We start from the raw sequence: 13,560 nt of genomic DNA, 5'->3' as shown, positions 1-13,560 counted from the left end.
TCTGGCCGCCACATTCTGCACCAACTGTAGTTTCCAGATTACATACAAAGGCAGCCTCAAGCCTGGAGGTTACCAGCATATGTGCCACTGTTTTAAGGTCATTTCCCTCCAGAAATGAGTGTAGCTAATGTGTCCAGTTCTCAGCACACTTGGCAGAAAATGCTTGGCTTCTGCAGAAACTCAAACTCTTAAGTGCTAGAAGAAAAACAGCTCAGTCCACATCCTTCTGCATATACCATGCTCATCCAGCCCTGCCTACCATGTGCTTTGCTAGCCTATCACAAAAACTCTGCGAGGTAGGTGTGGCACTGGCATGCACTGAGTTTTATGTAATGGTGGGGATTTTATCTTGTACCTAGAACCCTGGTCCGTCCACGTCTCTTTCCACACCATACGGGTGCTTTCACTTATTTATTTATTCATTCAATTTATATCTTAACTGTATGCTCAAGGCAGCTAAAAAATAAATATATAAAAATTGCATCAAGCAACGATGCCAAATCCATGTAACGTAAGCATAACCTAATTGAAGGACTGGTCCCAACAGATGGTAAGCAACTGTAGCGGAGATAATGAATGGAAGGCTGTTTGGGGCCCCTTCCACTGCTGTGGCAATTATTAGGACATTTTGATCCTGTCCTTCCTCAAAGGAGCACAGAGTAGCATAATACAAGATTCTCCCACTCTCTATGATACCGTCACAACAACCTTGTAAGGTAGGTCAGGCTGTAAGATGAGGATCAGCTAGTGGGCTTGTGGGCTGAGTGGGGATTTGAACCTGACTCTCTCTGCTTCTAGCTTATCACTAACCACACCAACCCAGTAGATGTTCCCTGTGCCGTCAGCAGGGGTAACAAATGAAGGGCTGTCCTTGGCCCACCCTCTTAGGAACATAGGAAGCTGCCATATATGGAGTCAGACCATTGGTCCATCTAGCTCCGTATTGTCTACACAGACTGGCAGTGGCTTCTCCAAGGTTGCAGACAGGAGTCTCTCTTGGCCCTATCTTGGGGATGCCACCAGGGAGGGAAGTTGGAACCTTCTGCATGCAAGCATGCAGATGCATTTCCCAGAGTGGCTCCATCTCCTAAGGGGAATATCTCACACTGCTCACACATGTAGTCTCCCATTCATATGCAACCAGGGTAGACCCTGCTTAGCAAAGGGGGCCAGTCATGCTTGCTTACACAAGACCAGCTCTGCTTCTTCTGTGGCAGTGGATTATTTGGACAAACACAATGCAGACCTGATAGCTTGCACAGAATGTGCACAACCTTTCCTACATAGGTACATATAGGAAGCTGCTTTCTTTCTAGTCAGAACATTGGTCCATCTTCTCAAGCTCAGTACCATATTTACCTGAATAGAAGGCAACCCTGAATTTAAGAAAATCCCCTTAAAAATATGAGTTAAATATAGGTTAAACTATTTATCCCACCTTAAGTGGCACAGAGGGAAAATGCTTGACTAACAAGCAGAAGGTTGCCAGTTTGAATCCCCACTGGTATACACCTATATTGGGCAGCAGTGATTTAGGAAGATACTGGAAAGGCATCATCTCATACTGCATGGGAGGAGGAAATGGTAAACTCTTCCTATATTCTACCAAAAGAAAACCACATGGCTCCATGGGAGCCAGCAGTCAAAATCAATTTGACCCCACACTTTACCTTTCCCTAATTACCTCAAAGGAAGAGGACCCTGCATTTAAGATAACATCCCAATTGCTAACCTCAAAGGACTTTTAAAAAACCTAGTCTTGGATTCAGGTAAATACAGTACTGACTACAATGGCTGGCAGTGGCTCTCCAGGGCTCCAGGCACAGAGAAACAGTGTGGTGTAGTGGTTACAGTGCTGGACTATAACTTGGGGAGGCTTGAGTTCAAATCCCTACTCAGCCATGAAATTATCTGGGTGACTTTCTCCCTCAGCCTAACCTACCTCACAGAGTTGTTGTGAGGATAAAACATAACCATGTACCTCTCCCCCAGCAAGGAGAAACATGCATGCAATCATATCTAGTGCACCCAGTCATTCATTGCAAGAGAAATACACATTTTTCCTTTACACCAGAAATGCACGATGCAAAAAGCATTCACATATTTGCTTTTGTGTCTGAAGTCAACTTTAGTGAAAAGAACCCCCCATTTTTTAATTTTTATTTTTGGCTTACACTTTAAGCCAAAAATAAATAAATAAATAAAAATGGCAGGTTTCTACACTGCTACCCTTCCCCCCAATCCTAAAGGAATTTGTGTGGACATGTCTTATTAATTCCAGTTGAACTTACTTCCAAGTATGTGTATTTAGCCTCACACAAAGACCAACGTTGTCTTGAAAAGAAGTCCTATTTATTTCAACGGAAGCTACTTCCAAATAAAAATGTTTTGGATGGGGCTGTGAGGCTTGGCATGGATTTCATGACATTTGTAGGATTTATTTCTAAGTCAGCATGTTTACAATTAAAGTCCTTGTAATTTAGTATGTTACATTTACTTTATTTTAGAAACTCAAATTTGTACTGTTTTTAGGGTGATGTATGAAAGGCGCACCTATGTGTGGTCTGTGCAAGCATGTATCATACAAAAACACAGACATTACTCTCTAAAAATATTGTATGAATCTTGCATATATTCATCAATGTAATATAGCAAAACGTAATGTTATGCTACATATATAGAAACATTGGATAGAATAAATAAAAGGAAATGGACAGTAAAGAACAGACTGCAGCCATATGCTATTCGCTTTTATCGTATGAATTAAGATATTTGGGACTGACCCACTCATGGATGCTTGGGGGATAACAAATAACAAAATTATTTAATACTTCTGTACCACCAGATAGTTGAAACTTGGCCCACATCTCATTTAGGACACAATGATTATTTTTAAAAATAATCTGAAAATGTGACATTTTTATATCTCCCCCTCAAAACGGGGGGAAATGAATGTACCCCCAAATAGCCAAGGTATTTGCATATTAGCTGACACTTTTGTAAGAGTTAATGAGTTCATCCTTCGCACTGTTAGGTTGCTGATGTCTAGCACCTCTTCATTGTCTCAGAGTAGATTATTCAATCTCAGAGTTGGCTAGCACCTCTTAATAGTCTATCTCAGGATGGCCAGCCTTAGGCTCTCCAGCTGTTGGACTACAAATCCCATAATCTCCAGATGCAATAAACTGTGGCTGGCAATGATGGGACTTGTAGTCCAACAAAAGCTGAGGAGACTCAAGAAGAAGAAGAAGAAGAAGAAGAAGAAGAAGAAGAAAGATGGTCTATCTCACAAATGGGTATCTGGAATGCAAGAGGGAGATTTCCAGTGGCAACCCAGAATGAGTGAATGGTTTATTTACTAGTATAAATACATTGCATTATTTATGTTTAGGCACATACACATATGACGGATTACACACACACACCCCAAGCACACAGATATATAGATGAGAGATGGACATAAATCTCTATAAAATATATCTTGCATGTGTTTATCATTATGATATAGTGAAATGTACAGATACATATGTCCAGAAAACTCACTAGTTCTTTTTTCTGGCTAGTATTGCATTTGATCAGGTTCCCCAAACTCACAATAAAATTCAAGTGACAAGCTAAAATGCCAAACATGAATCTGAATCTGAACTCCCATCAAAAATGTGTTCCTGATTTAAATGTAATATCCTTTTAATTGGACGGCATGTAAACCATGAAGCAGTAATTAAAAGAGGGTGGGAATTTGGTAGATAAGTTGCAGAGAGAATCAAAAAGGGGAACAGGCAAACTCATCCAAGAACCTCAGGGTTTATTTTCCCACCCCCATCCTTTTATAAGTTTAATAACTTCAATTCATCCAAATAGTACTTTTTTTAAAAAGCACTCATAGATTATAGTCTCAATATGCTATATATTAATTGGGCAAACACAAAAGGGTTAGATTATACATATACACAACCCCAGGAAGAGCTTATAGGAATCATCCAGGCTTACAATATTTTCAACCAAGTGATTAATTATCATCGTTCAGCCTGAAACCCAAATATAGCCACTCACGATAAAACTACCTCTCGGTGAATTAGAGGTTTGAGAGAATAAACCACCAGCCCCTTCTAGATGACTTTTAATGAGGTTCCAATGTGAAGTATTTGAGGGTCAGCTCAATATCTTGCCTAGCTGGGCTCTGAAACCTAATGCTAGGAGCAAGGTGAAAGGGGGTAGGGGTACTTGTCTCATGTAAATTAAAAATGAATGAGTGGTTCAGGAACATAAACAAACAACTCCTAGTTGAACTCTGTGCTGGTTTGGCAAGCCATTGAGGTCATTCACAAAATTAAAAACTGTGGAGGAGATACTCACGATGGGCCAAAAGTGAGCTAAGGGAGCCAACCCCGCTTTTGGGCAAGCGTGAGTTCCGCCAGGTTCAGAGGCAAGCCCGGTTTCCTCAAAGCAGGTAAGCCACTTAGGTAGCCCTCCCTTTAGACGAGGTTAGCGGACTGAGTGCTCTGCTGACCCCGTCTATTTGATCATGTATTGCTGCGGCACGGCTCTGCAGCATGGCAACACACGAGGAGACCCCTGCCAGGAGGCTGAAACAAGCCTTCCGGCCCTGGGGGGTCTCTCCAGGATGCCCCACCCGCTCGAGCGGGGCATCCTGGAACTTCGGTGGGCCACATGGCCCCGATCCCAGCAGCCCCCGCAGGTTCCGTGACAGAGCCGGCAGTCGTGTGCGCGCGCGATCTGGCCACCCAGGGCTGCCGGTGTGCTCATCTGCGGGGAGAGCAGGCTAAGCCCGCTCTCCCCGCTTATCCCATTCAGGCGAGTCTCACTGATCGTGAGACTCGCCTCAAGGTCTACCCAGGCTTGGGAGCTGTGCGTGCTCCCAGTTTTTGCTTGTGTGGAAGCAGGGTAAGAGGAAAACCTGGGCAGAAGTGATTGTGTGGAAGCAAGGGAGGAGGGGTAGCTACCCAGGTTTTCTTCCTCCCTTGCTTCCACACAATCACTTCTATGCAGGCTTTCCTCTTACCTTGCTTCCACACAACTGAAAACTGGGAGCACACACAGCTCCCAAACCCGGGTAGAACACAGTTTTTGATTGTGTGAATGACCTCATTGAGTGGTCTGGGAAGCATGAGCTGCAGCACCCCTCAGGGTCTTCATAGGCCACCCTTGTCTTCATGTCAAAGATGCCCAAGAGGCTTACAGCAGTAGGAACATACAGTAGGAAGCTTCCTCTTCCTGAGTTGGGCCATTGGTCCATCTAGTTCAGTATTGTCTTCCTAGACTGGCAGCGGCTTCTCCAAGGTTGCAGGCAGGAGTCTCTCTCCACCCTATCTGGAGATGCCAGGGAGGGAACTTTGAAGCTTCTGCATGCATTCCCCTAGGGCCTGAGGGGAATATATCCCAGTGCTCACATGTAGTCTTCCATTCAAATGCAAACCAGGGCATACCCTGCTTAGCAAAGGGGACAATTCAGGCTTGCTACCACAAGACCAGCATGCATGCAAGAGAAAGAGAGAGCAAGCAAAATAGTCAGATGGGGTTTAAATAGGACTGAGAGTATTGAGATGCCACAGCAGAAGCCTATTAATTAAGCGCCACCTGCTGGTGCTTGCTGCTGAAGGCGTTCTCCAAAGAAAACACACCAGGCCATCATGCCGGCCTGCACTGGCCTTCTTCTGTCTTCACGGGGTCCCCCCCCCCTTTTTGTCCTGGATTCAAAGCAATTGCCTTCGTTTGCCTGCCACACACAAACAGCACAAAGGAAACAGTCAGCTCTTTACAGCATTTTAAAGCAGGATAGCTGCCACCAGTCCAACTACAAGAAAGAAACTCTAGTAGCAGAGAGTCAATCTTGGATTTTCTGCCGTGCAGCCTGATCCTGTGCTGTGTTCAGTGGCACTTGCTCCCATATAACCCGGCATTGTGTTGCAGACTTACAGTACAATCTCTTGCATGTGTACTCAGAAGTAAACCCCACTGTGTTCAATGGGGCTTACTCCCAGGGAAGTATGCATAGGATTGCAGACTTAAAGACTATCTGGCTGAGTTGTGCTGAATATTTGGATCTTACAGACCACCAGGGGCTCATATCCCAACCTTAGGGCCCCAGATCTTGCTGGACTACAATTCCTTTCTTTTTTTAAATTAAATTTTTATTAATTTTAACAATAATCTTAACATTAACATTCACAACAAATAAACAAATATGGACTTCCCGTTTGAATTTTGTGGTTGGGGATAATGGAAGTTGTAGTCCAACTATTATTATTACATTTATATCCCGCTCTTCCTCCAAGGAGCCCAGAGCGGTGTACTACATACTTGAGTTTCTCTTTCACAACAACCCTGTGAAATAGGTTAGGCTGAGAGAGAAGTGACTGGCCCAGAGTCACCCAGCTAGTTTCATGGCTGAATTGGGATTTGAACTCAGGTCTCCCCGGTCCTAGTCCAGCACTCTAACCACTACACCACGCTGGCTCCACATCTGGGAAATGAACTACATTTCCCAGACGTAGTTTCCCAGAACTACATCTGGGAAACCAAGGTGGGGAGCCCCTCTTATAAAGAGCTGAGTATTTTATTACTACTGCTACTCATACAAGATGGTAGTAATAATTACTAAGCAGTGGCTAACCTCCTGACCAAATTCATCAACAGAAGTCTTAGTGAAATTAGTGAAGTACTTTTCCACACAAGGTATAATCAACCTATGGAATTCTCTGCCACAAGTTGTGGCGACAGGAAACAGCCTAGATAAGCTTTTATCAGCAGCCTTTAAGAGGAGTTTAGATAAATTCATGGAGGACAGGTCCATCAATGACTACAAGCCTGAGGGCTATAGGCTACATCCGGCCTCAGAGATGCCTCTCAATACCAGTTGCAAGAGAGTAACAGCAGGAGAGAGGGCATGCCCTCAGCTCTTGCCTGTGGGCTTCTCAGAGGCATCTGGTGGGCCACTGTGTGAAAGAAGGTGCTATTCTAGATGGGCCTTGCTCTTGATCCAGCAGGGCTTTTCTTAAGTTCTTACATAAAGTATGGGAGAAATATATCTGGTTGTTTTAAAGAAAAATCTGAAAACATACCTGTTTAATCAGACTTTCAATTTGTAGTTTTAAAGTTTAAAGTTTTAGCATTTTTATTTATATTTTAAGTTCTTTTAATTGTGTTAATATTTTGATTACCATTGTGTTTTAAATTGTAATCCGCTGGAGATTTTTATATTGGGTGCTATAGAAATGTGCTTAATGAATAAATAAATAGCTCTGTAGAGTAACTCCTGAGTAGTACTATTGAATAACTTTGTCTGGATGTCTACCACTGTGTTTTCACATATGCCACTGAAAGTGCTTCAAATCATTCTTTGCACTACGGGTGTGCAGGGGTGAATGCTGTTAATGCAGAACAGCAAGGAGAAGAAAACATGTTTTAGAAGATACATGTAAGCAGCATCAAATTTAGAATGACAGTACAAAGGCAGGAAATAATGCACACCTCACTTTAAGTATCATCTGTGAAAACGCCCTCATAATCTTATTAAATCTAGTCCTTGAGACAAGTTACTGCATTCTCCTGGCGCAGTGGGGAAATGCTTGACTAACAAGCAGAAGGTTGCCGGTTCATATCCCCGCTGGTACTATACTGGGCAGCAGCGATATAGGAAGATGCTGAAAGGCATCATCTCATATTGCCTGGGAGGAGGCAATGGTCAACTCCTTCTGTATTCTACCAAAGACAACCACAGGGCTCTGTGGGCGCAAGGAGTCAAAATCGACTTGACGGCAGACTTTATACTTCAGCCTTCTCCTGATTTTTCAAGCAGTCCATGGTGTGAAGAAGGATTGGTCTATCAGCCTCTTGGAGGTAGAGTAATCTTCTTCATGGTTCTAATTCCCTCTGATTGCTAGCATTGTTTCCAGACACCTAACAGCTATTTACCATCCTCACATCTCAATCACAGAAAGCATTTAGAGTGGGATTAGCAGCCTTCACACATAAGCAAAGGAAAACCTCCCAGCAAGCACACAATGAAGGCTTCTCCCCCTTGGAGATTCCTTATCAGATAATGGAGCAAACTCAGCTTTATTTGAAAGAGTTTGTTTTGCCAGGTATTTTGCATCACAATTTTACCTGAGGTGCTTCAGGAGCAGGAATGTCAATAGGCCAAAGTAAAAGTAGGACAAGGCCAGAAGGAGACATTTGAAAGACCACATCACATGCTGATAGCAAAACGGAGCTATTAATTTAGCTCTCTCCAATCCAAAACCCAAGAACTGTCTTGCTGGATCAGACCAAATGTCTATCAGGCGTTTCCAGACATGTTGTTTTTGGATTAAAAAGTAATTGTGCCTGGGAATGATGGGAGTTATAGTCCAATATCTGGGGACCTAAATTTGAGAACCTTGATTTATCTAATTCAGCAAATTGCCTTCTCTGAATATGGAGTTGCATTTTAAGATATTATAGGTAAGAGTCATAGGTAGATGTAGTCTTCATTAATTTATCCAATCCTCTGAAAAATCTATGTAAATTAGATACCATCCCCATATCATTTTTAAATCATAGTTTTAGTCAGCCTACAGCTTGAATTATGAAAGAACAATTAATAAGGCCTTAATGAAATCTGGAACTCTCCGCTTGATTCCCCCTCAAATTCAATATACAAAATTCATTCATTCATTCATTCATTCATTCTCTCTCTCTCTCTCTCTCTCTCTCTCTCTCTCTCTCTCTCACACACACACACACACACACACACACACCTCTTCCAAAAATAGTAGCTGAAGTGCTCATCACAAAAGCCTTGAGCGCTGTGTTCTAAAGTGAAAGTCAGGACACAAATCCCGAAATAAAGAAAACAGAAGGGAGCTGGACTAGATTTGCCACATACATACATACATCAGAGAGAATTCCTGGACACAACTGTCAGGGGAGGGGCACAAATTTTACAACATTTCTCTTTTGATCGGGATTAGACAGTAGAGCCTGGTGCCTATTTTATGTATTTTTGCCTATAGCGTTCTTTCCACAGGAGTGGTTATAATCATTTCACCTCAATAAACAAAATCAGACATGATGCCACTAGAGAAAGGGGCGGGCGGTGTCTCTGTGTCCATATACTTTACAGCTAAATTCAGAGACCCACTACCATTCCCATTAACACTAGGAGGTCATTCACACAATTAAAAACTGTGTTCTACCTGGGTTTAGGAGCTGTGTGTGCTCCCAGTTTTCCGTTGTGTGGAAGCAAGGTTGGAGGAAAGCCTGGATAGAAATGATTGTGTGGAAGCAAAATAGGAGGAAAAGGGGGAGGAAAGGGCGGATTATTTCCAAGCCAGTGAGGGTGGGGAGCTCTTTCATGGGCTAAGAGACATTTGTGGTTCCCCCCACCCCATTCAATTATAACTACACCCCTGTATATAGGGCATTTAAACATAAGCATCATGTAGCTACAATGCCTGGAGAGAACAGCACCAAAAGAATGGGTACTATCTATTAAAGCAATATTGACACTCAAATTCCTGGACATTTCATCTCCAGAATAACACTTTCCCTACATTCTAGGCAAGATGTACAATTCCTGGACTGTCCAGGTCCATCCCTTACATATGGCAACCCTAGGCTAGACCCTCTTTTCCCCATGTAATTCAAGCACTGTCTTCCTTCCAAGTGTGCTGGTGTGCATGCGCAGTGGCCATTTGATAGCTGAATCTGGCAGGAAGGAGAGTTGGTCTTGTGGTAACAAGCATGAATTGTCCCCTTTACTAAGCAGGATCCACCCTGGTTTGCATTTGAATGGGAGACTACATGCATGAGCACTGTAAGATACTCCCCTTAGGAGATGGGGCCCCTCTAGGAAGAGCTCCTGCATGCGGAAGGTTCTAAGTTCCCTCCTTGGCATCTCTAAGATAGGGCTGGCTGAGAGAGACTCCTTTCTGCAACCTTGGAGAAGCCGCTGCCAGTCTGTGTAGACAATCCTGAGATAGATGGACCAATGGTCTGACTCAATAGAAGGCAGCATCCTATGATCCAAAGAGTTCTAGGTGGAGTTTCAGCCTCACAACAACCCTTCAAGATAGAGATAGTGCCATCTAGCCCCCTTTACCCATGAACGTCACCAGAGTCTGGCTACTATAGCATTTGAGCTTCCTTGTTGCATCATTTGTGCAACAGCCAATTCCATAGGCTGTATACATGCCATTTAAAAGACACAGTAACCTTTTGCACTACACCTACAGGCAGTGAGCTTCATTGGGAGCAGGGATGGCCCTTGGATTTTTGGGGTTTAAGATGGCCCTCAGGTTTTTGGCAAAGTATCAGAGAGAGAGAGAGAGAGAGAGAGAGAGAGATTATTATATTCTGTATCGTAAAGGTAAAGTGTGCCGTCGAGTCGGTGTCGACTCCTGGCAACCACAGAGCCCTATGGTTGTCTTTGGTAGAATACAGGAGGGGTTTACCATTGCCTCCTCCCTCACAGTATATCTTCATATATCACTGCTGCCCGATATTGGGTCTGGGAAACATACCAGCGTGGATTCGAACCAGCAACCTCTGGCTTGCTAGTCAAGCCATTTCCCTGCTGCACCATTAGGTGGCTTCATCCTGCATCATACAGAATATAATTTTAACTGAAGTGGAGGCCCCAAAGTCAAACTTGGCAGCTGGCCTGGATGGGAGTGGTAAGGAAGCTGATGATACCTTTAAGAATGTGTAAGTTATCCCGCCACTGCCACCCCACGCAGAGTCCGCCCGCAACACATAGCCCACCCCTGCTGCTCAGATGGCTGCTGTGCAGGTGTAGTGCCGTTTTGATTGTGCCATCTGGCAAAGATTTTCACTGGGCTGGCCTCCCCAGATAGCTATATCAATATCATGCACATCAGCCAGTTTAGTGACCTGGTGGGAGCAAACCCCATGTGGGGATGGCAGCGGCGAGACATTTTATGAATTTTTAAAGGTATAGTCTGCTTCCTCACCAAGCCCCCCATGTCCCTGCCAGTACTAGATGGGCCACCTAGGTCAGGGTTGCTCAGCTTCGGCCCTCCTGCAGGTGTTGGCCAAAAGGTAAAGTGTGCTGTCAAGTCAGTGTTGACTCCTGGTGCCCACAGAGCCCTGTGGTTGTCTTTGGTAGAATACAGGAAGGGTTTACCATTGCCTCCTCCCGCGCAATATGAGAGGATGCCTATCAGCATCTTCCTAGATTGCTGCTGCCTGATATAGGTGTTTCGTATAGTCGCATAGAAACATACCAGCGGGGATTCGAACCGGCAACCTCTGACTTAGTAGTCAAGCCATTAGGTGGCTAGATGTTGGCCTACAATTCCCATAATCCCTGGCTATTAGCCACTGTGACTGGGGATTATGGGAGTTATAGTAAAAAAAACACTGGGGGGCCTAAGTTGAGCAGGCCTGCCTTAGGTCCTTCTAGTGCACAGGCTGGCCTTGGTTGGAAGACCCCAAGTTTAAGGGTTTTTTTTGGGGGGGGGGAAGCAGGGAGGGGAAGAGGGAGGGGGAAGAGGGAGGTAATTATTTCTCTTCACTCCTCACATTGCTGATTTAGATTTGTAGCTCAGTACCCAGTATCTGTATTGGCCTGTCTTCTTTCCCAGCATAAGACCTGCTGTGTCTTTTACACATAAATGCTGATCAGACCTGACCCAAGTCAGACCTCAGCATGGAGGGTCTTGTCTCATCTCTTAGTGCTTCTGTTTTCATGTTGGAAGAACACAGTTCATCTCAGATGTTATCGCCACTTTAATTTAGACATCAAAGATCTGCCTCCCTGATGAACTCTTTCGAACCCTGGAGTGAATCATAAGAATAGCAAAATGGATATTGGAGTCACTTAAGAGCGGAGCTAGATGTTCATAAAATCCACCTCCTAGGTATGTTTTGTAAACCTTTAGTGTGGGAACATACGCATGCACAAGGTTCTGATGTTGCATGGCTGGTGCATTCCTAAGGGAAGAATCTTACCCACTTTAAAGCTAAATGGAATATTTATGGAAGATATTATAAGATAAGCTCATAGCAAGGGCTCCCAACCAGTGTTCTCTGTAACAGGGATTCCCAGATGTGGTATACTACAATTCCCATAATCCCCAGCCAAAGGCCATTGCAGCTGAGGATGCTGGGAATTGCAGTCAATCACATCTAGAAATCCCTGTTACAGGGAACACTGCTCCCAACTCCAGGACACATTGCCCAGTTAGCATATTTTTCAAGTCATTAAAATCTCTAGGATTGCTTTGAACGCTTTCGATAGCCCCCTGGAGATTGTTGCTGAATCCTGGAAGATCCAGGCCACTCCTGGAAGGTTTGCATCCCTAGCAGGGATAGAGGTCGGACACCATGCCATAGACAAGTTTTGTTTCTAGTTCCTGATAAGGAGGAAGACAGACTTCCATACTAATGTTCCCTGTAATGGAGATTCCCAGATATGATAGACTACAACTCCCATAATCCCCAGACAAAAGCCATTACAGCTGAGGATGCTGGGAATTTCAGTCAATCACATCTGGGAATCCCTGTTACAGGGAACGCTGCTGGACACCAGCAACTTTTTCTTTGTTAGAATCTAGCCCTAATAACTCATTATTAGGGCCTTCTTATCTGAAATAAGAGCATCTCCTTCTCTCTTTGTTTTTAGGAGGACCCTGAAGATGTACCTGTTTTCCCAGGCTTTTAACAGAAATAGAATTTTTACATTTTAATGTGTTTTTATCTATTATGATTTTTATCTTTTTAAGAATTTAAGATGTTTTCTATTTTATATTATGTTTTAATTCTGTACACCGCCTAGAGATTTCAACATTGGGCGGGATATAAAATAAGTAAGTAAGTAAATATTCAAAGTTGATCCTGAGCACTCCAGTGCCAGAGGGCATGGCTAACATGCACTCCCATGCTGCCGTGTGCTGTACCCCAGTTTTAATGAGGACTGAATGGGGTTTCTCCTTTACGACTTCTGTCTCTTTCCTCTCTTCCCTCCATACGGCTCTCCCTCTTTGTCTTGTCCCTTTCTCTCAGGTTATCTAGGGACAAACTACTGGAAAGCCAACTGGAAAGGGACTCCAGCTGTGAGGATACCAAACCAAGCCCAGGGGGCCTCATGCTCCAGAAGGACACACAGAGGCCATTCTCATGATCGCCAGGGTGTGCTGGCAGGCAGGGGTGGGGAAGGCAGGGTCAAGCTTTCCTTCCCCACAAACAAGGGAGGCAAAGGTGGTGGGAGTGCAGAGGTGTAACTAGGGAAAACGGCGCCCAGGGCAAGCACTGAAATTGCGCCGCCCCCCCCCGCCCATACATCTGACACGCCCTGCAGTAGGAGGCAGCCGCCTGCTGCCATGCGTCCTCTGAGGTGAGGGGATGGCCCTGGGTGGGGGGGAGCAACTTAGTCCAGAGTCCGGACTCGTCCCCACAGCGGCGGCCGCCACCAGAGCAACACCGAGGACTGCCGTGGCCCGTCGTCGTCGCTACCAACCGAGATGGGGCGGGCGGGGGGTGAGCAAGCAATGTCCTTCACTTGCTTCACTCCGGCAGTGGGCGACAGCGCGGCGCATG

This window comes from Hemicordylus capensis, chromosome 1 (genome assembly GCF_027244095.1).
Source record: "Hemicordylus capensis ecotype Gifberg chromosome 1, rHemCap1.1.pri, whole genome shotgun sequence".
Classification (NCBI taxonomy): domain Eukaryota; kingdom Metazoa; phylum Chordata; class Lepidosauria; order Squamata; family Cordylidae; genus Hemicordylus; species Hemicordylus capensis.
Note: the sequence above shows the minus strand (reverse complement) of the source record.